The sequence below is a fragment of the Anopheles merus genome, chromosome 2L (genome assembly GCF_017562075.2).
Source record: "Anopheles merus strain MAF chromosome 2L, AmerM5.1, whole genome shotgun sequence".
Classification (NCBI taxonomy): domain Eukaryota; kingdom Metazoa; phylum Arthropoda; class Insecta; order Diptera; family Culicidae; genus Anopheles; species Anopheles merus.
The window spans coordinates 17,068,635-17,083,539 of record NC_054083.1 but is presented as its reverse complement, the minus strand read 5'-3'; positions in this window follow the sequence as shown (position 1 = coordinate 17,083,539).

Here is a 14,905-nt window from a genome sequence, read left to right as displayed (position 1 = left end):
GGCTTACCAAACAACAATACGGTTTGCTGGCTTGGTTGTTTTTGCTTGACAAACGACATACAGCTAAGGTGTTGAATGACCTGGAACATCAGAAAGCTTACCAGTGTATGAACCATATAGTTAAAGGCAATCATAAGACTTTGTTGATCAAAGAAGTTCGAGATGACATTCCTCAATTCACACATAGAATATTTGCTGAGTACTTTGCGGCTTGCTGGTTAAATGAGAACAAGAATCGTATGAAAAATGAGAGTTTTTTCTTTTCGTGGTCATATTGGAATAATGAATCAAAAATAATGCGTGACATCTTCAATCGAGTGATTCTTAGAGAAAGCAAAGGATGTGATCTTCACATGGCTGTTATAAATCAATCGCCAGATCTAGTACGCGAGCTACTGTCGAATAATCAATCAGCTGCAATGGCAAAAGATACCTTAGGTCGATTGCCGCTTCACTTGGCAGTTACGTATCCATCACTGAATATAGTAAACTTGCTGCTCAAAAAACTTTCCATTCAGTACATTAACACAAAAGATCACCTGTTGGGATGGAGTGTCACAGACTACGCATTCGCCAGTCGAAATTCAGAAATAGCTCAACGAATATTGGCAGCTGGAGCAACAGTCAATGAACACATACTTCTTCAACAGATACTTTCCAACCAACTTTCTTCGTTGTTATGTTGCATTAATTTTTACGGCAAATATCTTCGGTCAAATGAAAGCTCCAGAAAATTTGCAGAAAGTCTTAACATTCAAGTGGTCGAAAATATACTTAACGAAAAGCGCGTTGACATTTTCTCTCGTCATGATGAAACATATTCTAAAACAGTTCTTGAGTTTTGCATAACTAAAGGTATCCAGGAAGTATTCAAACAATTTGTATTGCAAATCAACGATCGTTTCAGAATTTTTCAACAAGAAACCAATCATTTGTTTGAACTGGCATTGGAGAATGATGCTCACGATATAATTGTTTATTTTATCGAAGATCATAACATTCCTTTACCTCACATGGATAATATGGTCGGTCTTATTTCTGCTCTCAAATATACGATACAAAACAATAAGCTTACCTCATTCAAAGCAATCTTTCATCATCTCTGCATCGAACAAAACATACTGATGTATGAGGAAACTGATATTCCTGACGACTATTGTATTGCAAGCATACCATCATTGGACGAGGATCTTTCTCCTGAGGTATGCTGTGTAGTTTCCTGTAGTAACGTTCGTTTACCATTGCCTGAATATGATGAAAAAGACATCCTTTATAATGGACATGTTCTCGAAGCTCTCTTGGCTTATTCAGTTCACGAGGGAAATGTCCACATGCTCAGATACATTCATCGTAAGACCAAAATGGCCATTACCAACAGACTCATCGCAATGATCATGAGATTACTTCCGAAAGGTAAAGATGTATGTCATAAGAAGTCGATGCCTGCATTTCTGTATCTTCTCGACAATTCCACCGATCTGGACGGTGTGGACGATGAGGGTCGAAATTTGCTTCATATGACTGCTCAAAATGGCTGTTTCTTCATGATGCATTGTTTGATTGTACGAGGATTTGTTCTTGCTACCAAGAACTCCCGAATGGCGACCATAGAATATAAAATGTGTAAAGAACAATGACACAATTAAAGAAAATCTGTAATACATACTAGAACGGATCCAAAAAATTTTTTCTGGCAGTACTTAGTGGGGAATACTGAAATGCTGTTAGTGTTTGAGTTAAACAACAATGTTGATTTGCATTTAGTATTACACTTTTAATTTATAATAATTATAGGCTGCTGTCATACAAAACAAAACGAACGACAAACATCATAACGAAAACAAAATGACAACCGAAAAATAACGCTTGTTAGTGTACACAACAATAAAAAGGGTTGTTTACTACAATTTTGATCACAAGAATTGAAAACCGTAAAGACAAGGGTACATTTATCGCACTCGCCTAGTGTAATTTCGATTTTCACTACCACATCTGGCAGTTGCTAATCGAAGCATTTTGCCTTTAAAATTCTGGGCAGCTTAAAATATATTATTTTTCAATACCTACGGCCATCTTTCTTCGCGAACCCCTTCCACAAGTGTCAAAAAAGAAGCCAATATTTTTGCGTTCACATAACACGAATCTTAGCAGCATACACTTATCGTAATTTAACACAATAATTCGTAACAAACGGGTTCTTGTTGTAAGAAATGCATAATATACAACCGTTAGAACATTTAAAATTTGAAAGCAATCGAAAACTAATGTTTAAACACGAAAAAACACTATATTTCTCTCGGCCATTGCATGCAAATATTTTTGTTGTTCATCCAGCGATGGATAGTTTGGATAGCTTGAAAAAGAAACGCCACAGGCTGCTAGACTTCCCTTACCTCAGTGAAAAAGTGTGTTTGACATATATTTTCTAGCAGAATATGCCGTGTCTGAACGCGTCTAATGAATTTGACTAAAAAGTTTTGTAATTGATAGATAGGTAAGTTGGGCATGCTTTTTTTTGCATCCAACAACGATGACAGAGCATCTTAAATTTGCGATCTGACACGACCATTCTATCGATGACAAAAAAGTAACTTCCATCAGCTGCCGTAAGAGTGAAAATCGAAATTACGCTACTAATTACGATCAATGTACACGGGATTTAAGGATTGTTTACAGTTGGTTTTGTTCTCACATTGCTGAGGTATTGCGGTGTCGTTTAACAAAATTAATAAAGAATGAGATTTAGATTACAAATATAAACAAATATAAAATTATTATACATACAAAGACGCAAACCATGCAATAAATAAGTAAAAATATTACAGAACTGCAAGTTCAGCTGTATTTTCAATTACTTAAACAATACTGAATTTATCTTCGTACAACTTTTACAAGTAAGGATATTTTATAGTTCCCTGAATCTACTGGTTTTTTATTGCATCCAGCTTACAGTGTGAGTACCGCAAATGGTTGCCATTGATTGCCATAAATGTGCAACCATTTTTCACATGCAACATCTTTGTCAGAGGTGAAAATTCTCACCGCATGTGCAAATGTGTTCGCATTAACGCGTCCACTTGCGATGGCAATTGTAGCGGGTATGCCTGCAAAATCTTTCAGAAACAAAATACCAGAGTTCTGCAATAGGACGGGGCGCACCTGTACATCAAACACTCGTCCCCGTCGAAGGTTTTGCCGGCGTGGACAGCGGGATTAGGATACATTCACGTACGCACGTACGGCTATGGGAGAGCAAGATCGCGTTGGTAGAAGGTAGGGATGGTTGGTGCTGATAAGATTGCACTTTTCTCTTTCTTCCGACCCTCGGATGGTTGGATGGTTAAATGAGCGTCCCTGTTGGATACGTGCACGCTCATATGACTCGTACGGTATGAATCGTTTATCGGTGGCTGCTGTGAAATGGTTCGGAAGCATTTGAACTGGCAAGGAGAAGCAGGGGGTGGGCCTGGTTGTAGACACGGTGCAAACTAAAACCGAGAAATGTAGGTACATTTCATCTGCTGGGAAAGCTGTACGACACGACTTAACAAGGATTCCTGTGCGCGGCGGAACGTGTGGCGGTGAGGGTGCTCGCATGCTCGCAGAAGCTTGAATTATTCAAACACCAAAAGCTTTGCCACGGACCGGAAACCGATGCTTCAAAGAGTAAGTTTGATGTGTGTCCCAAATGACAATAATAGTTTCGAACGGGATGTTTTGCCTGGCGAGTTGGAAAACGATGAAGCAAGAGCTTCCAGTTTTCATCCAGAACCTGCTGCTTCTGCTTTAGGTGCACTTGGATCCGATACACCTGGACCCGGGGACGGTCGGGGTTTATCCGGTATGTTTCGGTCGGTTGTTGTAGCAGCACGTGTATCAGCACCACGCAGGATGGTCTGAGCATAGATTATAAATTTATTAATATTGCAACAGTCTTATCACCTATGGCCTGAAACCGAGACATGAGCAGTACAAGACACGAGCGAATCGAGCTGAGATGGGTAAGTTCCAGGGAGCAGACCAGAGTACCGTAAACCGGGCGTGTACACAATGACGTAGTTCAAGTTTTACTTTGCATTCCAACATTCGTGTCCCAACGGCCGAACTAAAACGGGGCAACAGAATTCCAGGCCATTCGAGAGTGATCGGCTTGGGAAGGAACGCCGCTCCATGTGCTGGGGAGGAGTCGTGCAGCGAAAACGTGCACGAGGAGGTAAGCCCTGGGAGACTCCCGAAGACTCTCGATAGTTTCTCGCGTAGGTTGTCCTTTCAGAAGTTCCTGCACGAGGTTTTAGACATACTGGCTGTGGAAGAATCTCGTGGGTGAGACTGCCCCGTGCACCGGTGTGTACAATGTGTTCCCTTACTGTCGGATCGTATGTCAAGTTGAGGAACATGCAGAAACAGTTTGAATAATTTGTTGCCGCTTCTTGTTGCTTTGCTGACGGTTCGAAATTTTCCTTCCACCTCTCATCGATACCTTCGGTTCGGTTGTCACCGGCTGTCAGTGCGTCGTCAGTGATGCACGATGGAGCACAGGATATGATGCAGCCCGATACGGTACATAAATGATAATATGCTGCACTGGTTTATGAAATCACCATTAATGTGCGGCGACGTGCGTGGATCGTAATTTGCGTAACGATTGAGGGACTCGTGGAGTACAAGGACACAGGCTCAGTGGGATTGGAGATAATTTTCCCAATAATTTAGATACAAAATAACAAATGTATGATGGCAGATACTTTGTGAAACATTCACTGTATATTTAGACATTTGGCAGAAGATGTTCGAGTTGTTTATTTGTATTGATTCGACAGTTGTTTCATGAATAGTTTAATAAAAAAATCGAACTTTATTTAAAATTATTTCATGAGCTAACCTTTCTAAAAAAATTTCATTTATAATGAATCATATTTATCAATGGCTGGCTTTTCTGTCTCAACTTTTTTGTTAAAGTAGTAAAGTAGTCAAAATTTATAACTAAAACAGTCGGAACAATGGTTTTATACAAGGGAACATTGGGTTTCATTGGTTTTATTATACATTTTATGTTTAATAACTAAATTGTGCTTTATGTATTGCGCGATTACGATACTAGTGTAATTTATGTAGGAAAGCAGAAACTTTGCATGTTAGAGGGACAGTATGCATCATCCGGTACCCAATTCACCGGATGTATGTACCCAAATTCGGTATGTACACAATTCACATCATAAAATGGGATCACGTCATGCATCAGGCATTTTCATGACAATCATCTATTGAAAAAAGTTTTGTTTTACATTTTTTCTGTTTGAAATGAGTTTTAATATGATTAACATATTTTCAAACGTCAATTTAAACTAGTTTAGCTGTTTTCAAAATGTATGCTTCAGCAAAAAAAAACTGAATCCTGAATTCCTAGATATCGGTAGATTCTCATCGGATTCGTTGATTAACGTCTGCTTTAAAAAAATCTGCAGCATCTTCCTCTCGAAACGCGGCTAAGAGGGTTTCGTTAGATTTGGACTGTGTCCATGTCTCAGAGGCGTATGTGAGTGTTAGTAATATATAGGTACTATATAGTCCCAGCTTCGTCCGTCGCGGCAGGTTATTTGAAGTGAACTAATTTTTCAGACCGGTTGGTAGCATTCCTCCATGCAACTTTGCTACCATGCTATTGTCGTTGCTGACCTTTGACCCAAGATAGGTGAATTGTGATAGGTGAATTGGGTGACTTCAAAAGTGCGTTCACCTATCTGTACGTCACGCATACGTAGGTTCTGATAATTTATTGATAGGGCTGCTGATCATCAGTTTGGTCTTTGCCTCGTTTATCTGCAATCCGAGGCTCTCTGCCGCTTGCTCGATCCCTTGGTAGGCTTCTGCTACATAGGAGAGCCGAAGACCAATGATGTCTATATCATCAGCGTATGCCGGGATCTGGGTTGACTTATAGGAGATGGTTCCCGTGGTCTCCACCCTCGAGTCATGGATGGTTTTCTCTAGCGCCAAGTTGAATAGGAGGTAGGCAAGCTTGTCAACCTGGCGCAGACCTTTAGTACGCTGGCTTCACAGCTGCAAGCAATGACGCCAAAATTCAATTCGACTATTTTTGGTAAATTTTGGCTGTATTTCATTATGACACTATAGTAAGCAAACCAATCCATTCTCCCCCAACTACGTCCCATCGAAATTTTCTAGACCAATATATTGCAAAAACTCTACTACATTTTTTTTTTCGCGAAAACTGAGGAGGAATTGTTAAAAATCAAGGTAGGTCTTAAAAGCATGCCTGCATGCATGTCTTCGTACGCGTTGGTGAAAATTCCGGATAACTGACGTCAGGAGGCCCGCAAAATCATAGGTTTATGTTTGTAAGTGAGCTTAAATATTCAGCCGAGTCGCCATACGTAGGACTGACTATCCTGCTATGGGGATAATCAATAAGTCATTGAAAGTCATTCACTGTATATTTAGACATTTGGCAGAAGATGTTCGAGTTGTTTATTTGTATTGATTCGACAGTTGTTTCATGAATAGTTTAATAAAAAAATCGAACTTTATTTAAAATTATTTCATGAGCTAACCTTTCTAAAAAAATATTTCATTTATAATGAATCATATTTATCAATGGCTGGCTTTTCTGTCTCAACTTTTTTGTTAAAGTAGTAAAGTAGTCAAAAATTTATAACTAAAACAGTCGGAACAATGGTTTTATACAAGGGAACATTGGGTTTCATTGGTTTTATTATACATTTTATGTTTAATAACTAAATTGTGCTTTATGTATTGCGCGATTACGATACTAGTGTAATTTATGTAGGAAAGCAGGAAACTTTGCATGTTAGAGGGACAGTATGCATCATCCGGTACCCAATTCACCGGATGTATGTACCCAAATTCGGTATGTACACAATTCACATCATAAAATGGGATCACGTCATGCATCAGGCATTTTCATGACAATCATCTATTGAAAAAAGTTTTGTTTTACATTTTTTCTGTTTGAAATGAGTTTTAATATGATTAACATATTTTCAAACGTCAATTTAAACTAGTTTAGCTGTTTTCAAAATGTATGCTTCAGCAAAAAAAAACTGAATCCTGAATTCCTAGATATCGGTAGATTCTCATCGGATTCGTTGATTAACGTCTGCTTTAAAAAAATCTGCAGCATCTTCCTCTCGAAACGCGGCTAAGAGGGTTTCGTTAGATTTGGACTGTGTCCATGTCTCAGAGGCGTATGTGAGTGTTAGTAATATATAGGTACTATATAGTCCCAGCTTCGTCCGTCGCGGCAGGTTATTTGAAGTGAACTAATTTTTCAGACCGGTTGGTAGCATTCCTCCATGCAACTTTGCTACCATGCTATTGTCGTTGCTGACCTTTGACCCAAGATAGGTGAATTGTGATAGGTGAATTGGGTGACTTCAAAAGTGCGTTCACCTATCTGTACGTCACGCATACGTAGGTTCTGATAATTTATTGATAGGGCTGCTGATCATCAGTTTGGTCTTTGCCTCGTTTATCTGCAATCCGAGGCTCTCTGCCGCTTGCTCGATCCCTTGGTAGGCTTCTGCTACATAGGAGAGCCGAAGACCAATGATGTCTATATCATCAGCGTATGCCGGGATCTGGGTTGACTTATAGGAGATGGTTCCCGTGGTCTCCACCCTCGAGTCATGGATGGTTTTCTCTAGCGCCAAGTTGAATAGGAGGTAGGCAAGCTTGTCAACCTGGCGCAGACCTTTAGTACGCTGGCTTCACAGCTGCAAGCAATGACGCCAAAATTCAATTCGACTATTTTTGGTAAATTTTGGCTGTATTTCATTATGACACTATAGTAAGCAAACCAATCCATTCTCCCCCAACTACGTCCCATCGAAATTTTCTAGACCAATATATTGCAAAAACTCTACTACATTTTTTTTTCGCGAAAACTGAGGAGGAATTGTTAAAAATCAAGGTAGGTCTTAAAAGCATGCCTGCATGCATGTCTTCGTACGCGTTGGTGAAAATTCCGGATAACTGACGTCAGGAGGCCCGCAAAATCATAGGTTTATGTTTGTAAGTGAGCTTAAATATTCAGCCGAGTCGCCATACGTAGGACTGACTATCCTGCTATGGGGATAATCAATAAGTCATTGAAAGTCAAGCCCACAAGCAGTGGTACATGCAGGCCTTGACCGACGACAGCTGTTGAGCCAAAATAAGAAGAAGAAGAAGAAGAAGAAGAAGGAAAAGAAGAAGAAGAAGAAGAAGAAGAAGAAGAAGAAGAAGAAGAAGAAGAAGAAGAAGAAGAATATCAACTTATAACGATATAAAAACTAATAACAAATTAAAACAACATGAGGTATGAATATTGCTTAGCCTTTATTTGCAATATTTTAATTTGTTTTGGGAATCTTGGCAATGTATAATATGCAACAACAAAAATCATGTTTATCATATTCAAAGTTTAAGACAACCTAACAAAATAATAAAAAAAACATACTTTTATCATATTTGTAGCGTGTTCCTAGCAAAAATGTATCATGATATCAATTTAACATAATATTTAAAAAAATATATCTAAAAAAATATGTCATACGAGTTAAATATGTCAAGCAGCGGTCATACTTCCGTCATACATACAGACTTCCGTTTTTTTTAAAGAAATACAAATATTGTTCATCGAGTTCGATCGTTCGGCTCGGGAATTTATAAGTATAAGTGAATATTAGCAAATAAAATACATACTATGATACACTTTATAATAATTGTGCAGAAATGTTATAATTCTTATTCTAACATAAAATCAAATTTGAAACGCGAGATAAAACGAACTTGTTGCAAATACTCTAAACATTTATTTCATCAAAAGTGTGCCACCGCCATTTAACGTGATGCAGGTAAGGTTCGTTGACTCTTCAAAGTTTTCCACGCTCATTAAGCTTTATCAATAACTTTTCTTCGTATGTCTTTATATTGGGGTTATAGAGAAAAAGAATGTAGAAAAAATAAATAAACGTATTTCGTGTTTCTTACTCGTTATTAAAGTAGATATTTTCTGCGAACATACATCCACTAACACAACCATAGCACAGTAAAAATGGTATCAAAAGTTAGCTGTAGCGCAACAATTGCAGAAGTAAGGAGACATTTCCACCGATGGCTCTTGGGCACGATTCTTGTGCACGGCCAGCTGCAAAACATTGGCCGGTGCTGCTTTCCACTACATTTCCTTGTGTATCTAATTTCCAAACAAGCAGAGTCACCCCTTTGGTCCTCACCATGCTGCGCCAAGGGAAACGCATGAAAGCGGGAGTATTCGCTTTCTGGCAAAGGATACCTCGAAGGATACCTCCCTCGTCGCTGGGCGTGCTTGTTTAGAAGTGTAATTAGTAGTTGTTGGAAGCACTTCCCGTTGACGTTCCAGTTGGAGACGCCCGGAACGGTGGATGACTGTTGCAGAAAGTTTCACCACCGCTACACTGGGAGATCGTAGTTAAAGTATTCGAACGGCGTTGGTCACGGTTTTATGATGATTTTTACTAGTTCCAATCCCCCGAAACAACCCGCGCCAGCAATCAAACGGTACAGTTTATGAGTGGAGGAAGTTTGCTTTTTTTTCGCATTTACCGTTCTGCTCTCCTCGAATCGTTCGCCCGAAACCATTCCGATGGGCCCCGGTAGCGCTGCTTCCTGAGTGGCCGGGAAAAGTTAGAGTAGATTTTCCATTACCATAAAAATATAATTAAATTAGACAAACTTTCACCAAAAAAACCTGATGGCCCGTGGAGTACGGAAGGGCTAGCTCTAGTGGCGCTCGTTAATGGGAGCTATTCAGCTTCTTTGCGCAGTTTTCTGGCGTTTGGCGAGAAGCGACGAGATATGGTTCAAGCGAGTAAAATGGAACAATTTGAAGGAGGTGTATCGGAGCTGGACAGCAAAATTGCACGAAAGTCGTTGAAGAAATAAAAGAACGAAAAAATACAACAAACTCTTCTCACGACGTTGACGAAATCGTAAAATAGTGGGGGGGTTTTCGTTAGAAGCGAAAGGAAAGCAAACAAGACTCTCCAATGGAGCGGTGGCAGGCAACACAGGCAGCGACACGAAACAACACCTTCAGTGGGTGTCCTATAAAATTTCAAATTAAATCATGAAACTACGTTTGATGTTGCTAACAACGGCGTCGCTAGCAGACCTTCTGCTGCTGGAATGCAGGGAATGTGCCGAGCACCCAAAGTACCGCGCTGTTGCAGCGCGGCGTGCAAGCATGCACATCCTGTGCCCGCTGTTGCATCCGGGTGTGGTCCGAGATCTCCAATGTCGCGGCAAATGCGTCTGAAGGTTACGTCCCGAATCGGTGGAATCTCGCCGTTTCCTTTCCGTGCTTTTTGTTGTTGTTTTGTTTCGTTTTGCCTTTCCCGTTTACGTTCTTGTTTTTATTTCCTTTTTCCTCCGAGTGAACACTGCACGTTTCGTTTCGTGTGAAGGGGTTGATCGCGTTTTTCCTCGCAGAGACGACGAAAACGACGACGACGACGACGACGCCGATGTTGGCTTTTTTCTCCGTTGGCCACTATCGTCACCGTGTTGGATTGTGTACCTCGAATCCCTGTGCTAGCTGCTTGCCCATCCGTCCCGCAAGGCACCATAGTTGCGCTGGACAAGTTTTTACTTTTGTGCTCTCGCTTACCCTTTTCCTGCGCTGTTGCAGCGCGCCCAGTTCTCCTGTTGCACAGCTCCAAGCTTCTTAAGGACTTCGTGTGTAAAGCGTATGTGTGTAAGTGGGTGTGTTTTTTCTTTTTATACACCGCCCATACCACTCTTTTGTTCTCTCGTGGGTGCAGAAGCCGTGAAAAACGGTATCCATCATGGTGGCGGGTGGAAAACGCTTGCGGCGTGACAGGAAAGCAAAGTAAGTAGAAGTCGCCCGCTTGCTCCGGGCATGTATGCTGGTTTGCTCGGTTTTTATGAGGATTGTGAGATGGAACTAAAAGTTCTTAGAAATATCATGATTGAAAATATCAACAAAGTCTGTAAATAATACAATAAATTCTTTTTTTTAATAATGGATCACACTTGCTTCAAGCACACGGTTTTAGACTGACTCTAGATTTTTTTGATAATTGCTATAAATATGTTCCAGATGCGTTGTAGCTAATCGGAATCCATTGTAGAAGCAATTTATTACTATATAGTAATTTTAGGGCGGTCCCATGGTACAGTCGTCAACTCGAACGAGTCAATAACATGCCTGTAGTGGGTTTAAGCATAGAATGGATCCCTGTTAAGTCTCCAAAGCCTGTATAGGCCGGTATGACTGCGTCGAACGTTACGTCAAATAGAAGTAATTTTCACAAAAACACATTTAAGTAGTTCTGTTTGGAATTCAAAGCAAGATTTTTCTTTTAAATTCTGGACAGCCGAAGTAAATTATAACAATTGCATGAACATATTTTGGTTGACAGGGATAATAAAGAAAATATCAATATTTAAAGATCGATGTGATCAATACCTTAATGGCTGTACGGAGAAGATCGTCGATTAGCGAAGCAGTACTACGGTTCAGTGCATCTACGAGAACAAGAGACAAGCACACATCATCCAAGCCCCGTTTATCAATAAGACCATCGTCCTGTCAGTCCTGGCGGACACTGATCTTTAGAATTGGATGTTGGGATCTTCATTTTTTTTAAAGAAATAAGGGGACCGTTCTTCCCGAAAAGATAAAAACAAAATACAATAATTTAACAACTACTCAGACCAGAATTTGAATAAAAAAAGGCCGTAATATGAAACATGACCTCGAAAATGTCAACAATATGAATTAAAATATTGTTACAATTTGAGAACTATTGCAATGTTTTGAATTAAATTATTTGTATTCCTTATTTTTCCTCAAATTTAAAGATTTACTCCAGTATAGTGAATTATTAATTATTTTATTGAATAAAATAAAAAAATGAAAGTAAAATTGTTTGAATATCAAACATAACATTAAGATATCTGGTTTCATTGTTCTTATCTGGTCTCTATAACTGATAGACAAGAATAAATTAATATATATCAATTGATTGTTTTATCCCATCCGTATTCACTTCCAGTAACTTAACGTTTCGCAGCTTTTAAGCGAAGGTGTGACTGGAGCGTATCATATTTTTGCTGTCCCATTTCTCTTCCTCGCTGGATCCTAAGCCATTCTGCTTCCTTCGTCTCCAATTTCCCTGCCAGTGTTGCATCTCTTCTTGGCAGCTTTTCGCAGTTGCATCCAGCCAGTGGCCGTGACCATGCCACCAGCGTTTCGATTATGTACGTATTTCCCAAGTGCACCTCAAAATGGCAAAAGGAAATGGATGGCGCAAACGAACGAACGTCGTACATAAGTTGTGCTGGGCGCATTTCGGTGCTTACCGTGCTCGGGGTGCTTTTGTGCCGGGAAATGGAACCCGTTTCTTTGCGCCCTTTTTTGTTTTGCTATAAATTTTCTTCATCCATTTCCAGCGCTGTTGCTGGTGGGAAGGCTGGGGGAAGCGAGTGTGCTACGAGAGTAAGCCCAAGAAGCTGCCAGTAGCGGTGGTGAATCATGATTCAGGCTGGGAAGCTAGCTTTCAATCCGGCAACAACGGCAGACGCGACGTGGTACACGCTGTGCGCCGGAAACCATTTTCCTCCCCCTACCCACGTATTCCGGCGAAGGTTATTTTCCTTTTTTCTTGTGTTCAGTTTTCTTTTTGCCGCGCGGAAGTGCATTTGAAGGAAAACAATTCCGGAGATGCAGACGGAGATGAATATCTTTGGCCCTGCTCGGCTAGCTGGCACGGAGAGCCGAGCAAAAGGGCCAGAGCAGCGGCAGGACGGCAGAAATGGAAATCAAATGCGCAACGAGTTTCTTATCCGGCTAGCAAGCAATAAATATTAGATTGTCTGGAAATTTGACTGTGCACGGTAGTGAGGAAAGATTTCTCCTACAGTCAATTAATTTTTATGATTTTTATGCATCAATTTAGCTCATGGTTGTCTCGTCATGCGGTTCGTTTTATTTTGTGTCAGTTTCAATTTCCTCGCCATAGAGTCAGTTTGGATAAGCATTTTATTGATAATTAAATGATTTTCACGTGGAATCCGTGGAATGGTTAAATCTACAATAATCAGTATAAAAATGGGTTAGTTCATTGCTATTTTGCAACCATTCATTTAACGGGTAAGAAAAAACAACAAAACAATAATTATTTGGCATTTCGAACGCTTAATAGATGAATTTTTTTTTACCGAAATCAGATTCACGTACTAATAGTGGGCTAAAATCATACCAAAAAAATATTCAGTTTGATAACTAACAATGAGTTCTAGAGCATCTTTATTGATTAATACATACAATTTAAAATCATATATTTTATAATGTGCCAATCAGTAATTATAAAAAAATGCAAATTATAAAAGAATAAATAATAAATAAAGAGAGAAACAAATAAATAAATACATAAATAAATAAATGAATATTTAAAATAAAAATAAAAAAATAAATAATTAAAAAAACTATAAAAATAAAAAATAAAAAAAATTAAAAAAAAGATAAAAATAAATATAAAGGTAAACAAATTGAAAAATAAAAAATGAAAAGAATGAATACATACTTAAGTACATAAATCAATAAATAGATACATAAATTTATTGATTGAGCATGTATTGTAAATGTAGATCGGTTTCTCACAGTTTCTCACAGTTTTGGGAAACGTTAGGAAATAGGATATAGGAAGTGAACGTTATATGATGGGAATTGAACTCATTGGCAACCTTTTTGGAAAAGATCTTCGGAAATTTTCTATTAGATTTGTCCAACAAGGCTGCTAATTATTTTCGTAATAAGTTCATTTCCCGTAAGAAAAAGTCAATAAAGTGTCCCACAATTATGCGAACGTCTGAAAACCCCTGTAAATTGCTAAGCGCCTAAAAATATGCAAAATAATAATGAATGTATAGTTTGACACACTGTGGTCGACACATATATTTTTGAAAAATGTATTGAATGTTTCATACAGTTTATCTGACAAGAAATCTCAAGAAATCAAGAAAATCAAGAAATTAATTATATTTTTTTAATTTTGGGACTGTTTAGAGTTTTTAAAGAATCTTTAAGGTTTTACATAAATGTATGTATCCAAATCAGTAAATCAAATAAACTTTTAATTCAATCATGAATCGAAAAGTATTTATTTATAGAAAGCGAAATGACAAACAACAGATTTAGCACCTCTCTTCTACTATTTCATTTAACATCTACCCAAAACTATTACCAGTATAGAAGCCACCAGAACTGTACGGTAACCAACGAAATACCGATGTTGATTAAAAGCTTGCTTCATGTACCACCACCAACAGTATCATTGCTAGATCGGCATCAATTTCGCCTCTGCATTCCATAAATATTTTCATGTTTAGGTTAATCTGCTCTTGCATCAGTGGTGGAGGGTCAGAACGTACGTAGAGATCGTGTGCAAACACTTACCCAATAAGGGGAGGCATCAGGCTGGTGATGTTAGTCATGGCTGAAGATGGCTTCGGTTGCACCAAAAGTGGAAAGAAAAATAACAAAAACGGAGAGAAAAGGTAATGCTGGGCCGCGAATGTGGGCGAGCTTTAGTTGTTGTTGCTGTTGTTTGTTTATTTGTTTGTTTGTTTGTTAGCAAGTTCTAGTTACGGGTGCATGTGCACTAGTATGGCCGAACTCGGCAGCACTGTCGGTGCAGGGATATCGTCTACGACAATGGCGCTTGGAGCAAAATGTCTGCCACGATAAGGACGAAGTTTGCAAAGGACACGATGTTGTGTATCGAAACCGTGGGTGTGTCTGTGTGTGTATGAATGCAACGAGTGAATGGTGTAGGTTAAAATGGTAGCATCAGCATGTTGCCGTACCGGTTTCATCCGA